A 5,253-nucleotide genomic window follows, 5' to 3' on the forward strand; every position below is an offset into this window, starting at 1 on the left:
GTATGAAAAACGTCAGTCAGCATTTGTTTCAATGATAATTTGTATTTGCTGACAAGGTCATTGTATCGACCGTAGAACTTACGAAATGATTACTTTAAACAAAAATACTGATATTCTTGTTTTGTCAACTTGCTTGTCAATAATTTACCTCGTTTTAGAAATTTGTCATAAGTAGAGCATGCTCTTGCGTATCGAATCAACTATGATATATAGACTCCATGTGCATGTGATGAAGGTATATTGCTGCATAAGGAGAGAAGTTGACTATAGAAAAGTTAAAGTCATCACGTTTATCATATATCATACACTAATGACGATTTCAATAGCAGTTTAGATTAATTTGAATAAGTTGAGTGTCTTTCATTCTTTTTACAAGTATTGGAGGTTGCAGCTCCTAACCCGCCTTAAAACTGCTTTAACCCGCTGATTTGCACTTTTCTCGCTTCCCTACAAAAGAAAATGGCGACGCCCATCATAGTTGATACCCTGCTAAGGTTTTACGCTGCGCCACCTCACATGCGGATCTATAATCAAAATGGCGGCCGTACCGGTAAAGTGCAGCCTGTCCCAATTTTTTCTTAAATATTTTGTATCTAAATGCAATACTTCTTAAAAAAACTTGTCACTGACTACTGAAGATGTCAAATATTCCAAACCATCAGCCTTCGGTCTCAGGGCGTATGAAATAATCCCCGGGAGAGATCCCCGTACACCTTTGATTGAACCTGGATTGAACTCGGCACTTAGGGCCATTGAGCAGTGAGGGTTCCGTATCATGCCAAAGCCTACCTCTACATGGAACCTATGTTTTTTAATGTCATATCCGAAAAACCCTGACTTTCAATTCTTGTGCCGAGCGCTTTGCGAAGGAACAGTCCCTACATAGGAAAGATTGGCCACTGACCCTCTTATATGCCGTACAACGTTTGCCAGAATTGTTTGACATTTTAAATCAATGCACTAATGTTTTTTACCGCATTTCGATTAATATTTTTTTTTTTTTTAAAACGCCGAGATTTTATTTTCAATCAATGAACAAATGAATACAACACACTTAAGATTTTTTTTATTAAAATAAGTAAATATTTGTACTTTTTATATAATCTTAAAATTTTCTTCAATAATTGCCTCTTGTCATTCTACAGAAAATACCTGTTTCTTTTGACTCGTCTATACATGTAAGTCGTACATAAAGTTTTTGACCAAGATTTAACATCTGAAAACGACTTAAAGGCGAGTTCTTATGGGTTGCCGTGTTTTGCTGAAAAGTGCTGCAACGTGCCTACATGTACCTGCCAAAGCAAGGCTGAAATATTTCTGACTGGGCATTAAACAATAAACACTCAATTATTTGTGCCTACATACTGCATCTCTGAACATTTGATAACAAAATATAAAACGCAAGTAAATCAGTTAAATAAAAAATCCTTGCACTAGAATTCACACGTATAAAAAACAAAATGACTCCCATTCTGCAGATCCACGAAATAATCCGTTATCAAAAATGGTTTAATCTCAATCGCTGGAATTATCAGCGGTTAACTGTGAAGAACTGAGAAGAAATAAGACTCAAAGTAAATATAACATGCTTAGAATTCCCTTTCAGTACAAAATAAAATAAATTTTATCTCAAATAAATTCAACAAATTCGCCCGAGAAGAATGATAAGCAGTTGCTCATTTGGCGTATAAAATTATGCGGTCATTTTTTTCTGTAAAGTTTACGTAACAGAAATGTTAAAGTGTAGTTGACCCGGTCCCACTTGTGCTGTGTGAGGAGCTGCTTCTAGTAAGATTAAGGTGAGTTTTCTTCGGAAAGCAGAGAATCATCAGCTCTTTTCTGAATTTCCGCCCGCTTAAACACACACATTTCCGCCCGCTTAAACAATACAAGAAGAAGTTGATGGAGGAATTAATGACGATTCCCAGTTTAGCGATTGAGAAAGCTTCGTCCACCATGCGGTAGTTTACCTAAAAATAGCATCACGCAATGAGGTGTAAAACCAGTACATTGATATTAGAGGAATGAATGTTCTTTTTCAGAATTTATAGATGTGTAAACTCATTCATTTAAAGCACTTTTATGTGACGTTTCTGAGTTCAAAGGCATGAGTTCACACATCATTAAAATTTGGGAAAAAATCGTTTGAGGTAATTGCAAAAACTTTTTTTCAATTTGAATTAACACCTGATAGAACACTATCTTTTTGAGGAATTCTTTTCAATAGGTGTACTGATTATTAAAATATTGTAAAAAAAAGAATTTTAAAAATACATGTACATTTTTCCTTTATTTAAATAATTATTTAATCTTTAAAAAATGTTGACAAGGGCAATAACTCCTTCTCAAGTCTCTTAATTCAGGCATTTTTTGTTCTTGTACTTCTAATGTAAAAATGTTTCCTTGACATTCAAAATTCAAAAGTATCTTATAAGTTGGAAGTATTCAGGATCATTCATCATCAGAATTATGCATTAAAAAAAAATTACATTAATTTTTTATATTACTTTTTACCAAAAATGTGTGATTTTTTGTCGACATACCCGGTATATTTGTTATTTGTGTCTCCCATCTTAAATAATATGGCGACCTATACATTGTTTACAAGAATTGAAAAATGTAAAGTATATTAAATTATGAAAATAAATGCAGTTTTTGTACTTTGAACCATTAGAATAGTGAGTTTGGAAAGACCTTTTGAAGCCTCCATTAAATCCGGGAAAATAAATCTTAAGCGAGATGAATGTCGATAAATGTCAACTTAAATTGTTAGAGCGTTCAATGACATAAACTTATAAAAACCAAGGGAATAGTGTTTAAGTCAAGAATTAATTAAATCAAGTGAACTTCAAAATAATTCTCCCTTGAATTATCTTGATCTTGTTGCCATTAACGACAACACTCCCAACAGAAAGTAGCAGATCGACGGCGACGGCAACTTTAATTTTCTCTAGCTTGTCCAAATATGGAAAGGAATAAGCAAGAATCTGAGGCACGTTTCTTTTTCCATTCAAAACACTACGAAAAACTAATTAATTTATTTACTGGCCTATTAGGAATGTCAAGAATTTAAAACAAGACTCACACTTGCGATCTGACAGTGTAATGAACATAATACACAATCATGAAAAAAAGATTAATTCGAAGTAGTTATGGCTGAAAAAATTATACATGTGTAAACTTGTTCTTGAATTCGTTCTAGTCCAATGAACACACTTGGAAAAGAAAATTAAGATTGAAACTATCGATGGATACACTATTCCATATAAATATAAGAGTATATCGTCTTTCCTTACATTCAATGATTTCAACAAGCACTGAATAAAAGCAGCAATAAATCATATGGAAAATAAACTTACATAAGATATATGACACAAATTAAAACGTTTGTAAATAAATTACTTACACTTTCTGGTTTCAGCATCCAGACACATTGAGTAAGACACTGGAATATGATTAGAAATAGGAAGGTGAAGGTCACCGATAATAAAAGACGTGTCAACTGGGCTTCAGCTCTCCTTGTCTTATCTTTCGCAAGTTTTGTTTTCCTGTTAGATTCAATAACCTTTCGTAAAATAAGGATATTGAAGGTAAAAACTGAGAGCCAGGGAGCGAGTACCAGAAACATATGTAATGGTTCGGGCCGTGGATATCGGCCTGGATAGCTCAATCGGTAGAGCACCTGACTAGTGATACAGGGGTCCCGGGTTCGATTCCTGGTCCAGCCATACATTTTCTCCTTTCCTGTTACAGATTTGGTGCCGTTGACCACCCCTGGAATTGCAGGTGAAAGTCCTGCCAGGGGCAATAAGAACTTGGGTTGTGTCTTCGAGAGCGAAGACCATTTAAGGAGGGAGGAATGTGGCGGTCAGCCGGGTTCGATCGCCGGTGGCCAGATAGCTCAGTTGGTAGAGCACCTGACCGGAGTTTCAGGGGGCCCGGGAATTATTCATTGAGATTATTGAGATTCATTTTTCAGATTAAATTACATTTTTGTTAAAGCTTTATTTATCCTGTGCCATTTTCAAAGATTTTTCTGTTTGTTAAATTTTGATCATTATTTATTATTTGTTATCATTTACAACGGTTAATTCTCACTTTATTAAATTGATAAAACTTACAACTGTGTTTTCATTTAGCGTTGACCATAGTTCAGAAATCCCCTTACCTGGGTTGATCATTTATAACTGGAGATAGTTTACTCCTTTCAGCCAAGTTGGCTAGTAACTTTGGTAATTTATACACTGAAGAGTTCTACTTCCGGTTACATAATTTTTGGTGCCGTGACCAGGATTTCTGAATAGAAACCATGGCTTCGCTAGATTCAGATTCTAATAGAGTAGAAAGAGCTACATCAACCCCTAGAGTTGATAGGTTAAGTTCAAGTCAAGGTGCTAGACCTAAGCTTATGTCAAGAGTCAACCAGCCCTCTTTGTCCTTTCCTGTGAGTGAGATTGAGATGCATGAGAGTAAACTAGATACTAGCATGAGTTTACAGGTTTCAGATTTAGAACAACTGTTGCAGGACCTCACTACAGACTTTGAGAAATGTAAGCATGAGATTGAAGAAACTCTTCGACGCAAACGTCGTGTGTCATTTGCTGAAGGTAATGATAGGGATAGACAAGCAAGACAGAACAAAGTTGTAAGAGAGACAGTGACACCCTTCGATAGAGTGAGAGAAACAGAGAGTTTGAGTACCTCACCTGCACAAATAAACTTTGCACAGAGAGACAGAAGTGAGAATCTCAGTAGGTCACAGACAAATATGTCTACACTGCCCAGTACCCCTGTAAATCTTGGTAGACCTAAACGTAGAGAAAAAGAACCAGACAAGTTTGATGGTAGAAATGTAGCATGGCAGGATTACTTAGTTCATTTTGAGCAAGTTTCTGATTGGAACAATTGGTCTCATGAAGAAAAGTCACAGCAGTTAGTCATGTCATTAAGGGGGGAGGCACAGAAAATTCTAGGTGACCTATCTCAAGAACAAAGAAAAGATTATGATAACTTAACATCCATCTTATCTAGTAGGTTTTGTCCGAAAGAACTTGTAGTTGCACATAGGGTAGATTTTAGATCGCGTCTTAGAAAACAGAATGAAAGCCCTTCAGATTATGGTTTTGCGCTTAGGAGGTTAGGAAACTTAGCTTTTCCAGATATGGCTTATTCTGATAGGGAGATAGTTGTTTTAGAGCAGTTTATGAGTGGAATTGGGAATTCTGAAATTAGATCTCATGTCATTTTACATCA

At 35.6% G+C, this 5,253-nt stretch overlaps 1 long non-coding RNA gene across 1 annotated transcript; it reads right to left on the reverse strand.

Moving 5' to 3' along the window:
- Positions 1 to 1,049: 1,049 nt before the first annotated feature.
- LOC134246687 (uncharacterized) lies at positions 1,050 to 3,623 on the reverse strand. The gene is made up of 2 exons (XR_009987681.1): positions 3,407 to 3,623; positions 1,050 to 1,970 (listed from the first exon to the last, which is right to left on the reverse strand). It is a non-coding gene; the product is annotated as an uncharacterized LOC134246687 (long non-coding RNA).
- Positions 3,624 to 5,253: the final 1,630 nt, after the last annotated feature.

The sequence above is a fragment of the Saccostrea cucullata genome, unplaced genomic scaffold (genome assembly GCF_032062105.1).
Source record: "Saccostrea cucullata isolate Sc308-1 unplaced genomic scaffold, CSIRO_AGI_Scuc_v1 ctg2208, whole genome shotgun sequence".
In the NCBI taxonomy this organism is placed as follows: domain Eukaryota; kingdom Metazoa; phylum Mollusca; class Bivalvia; order Ostreida; family Ostreidae; genus Saccostrea; species Saccostrea cuccullata.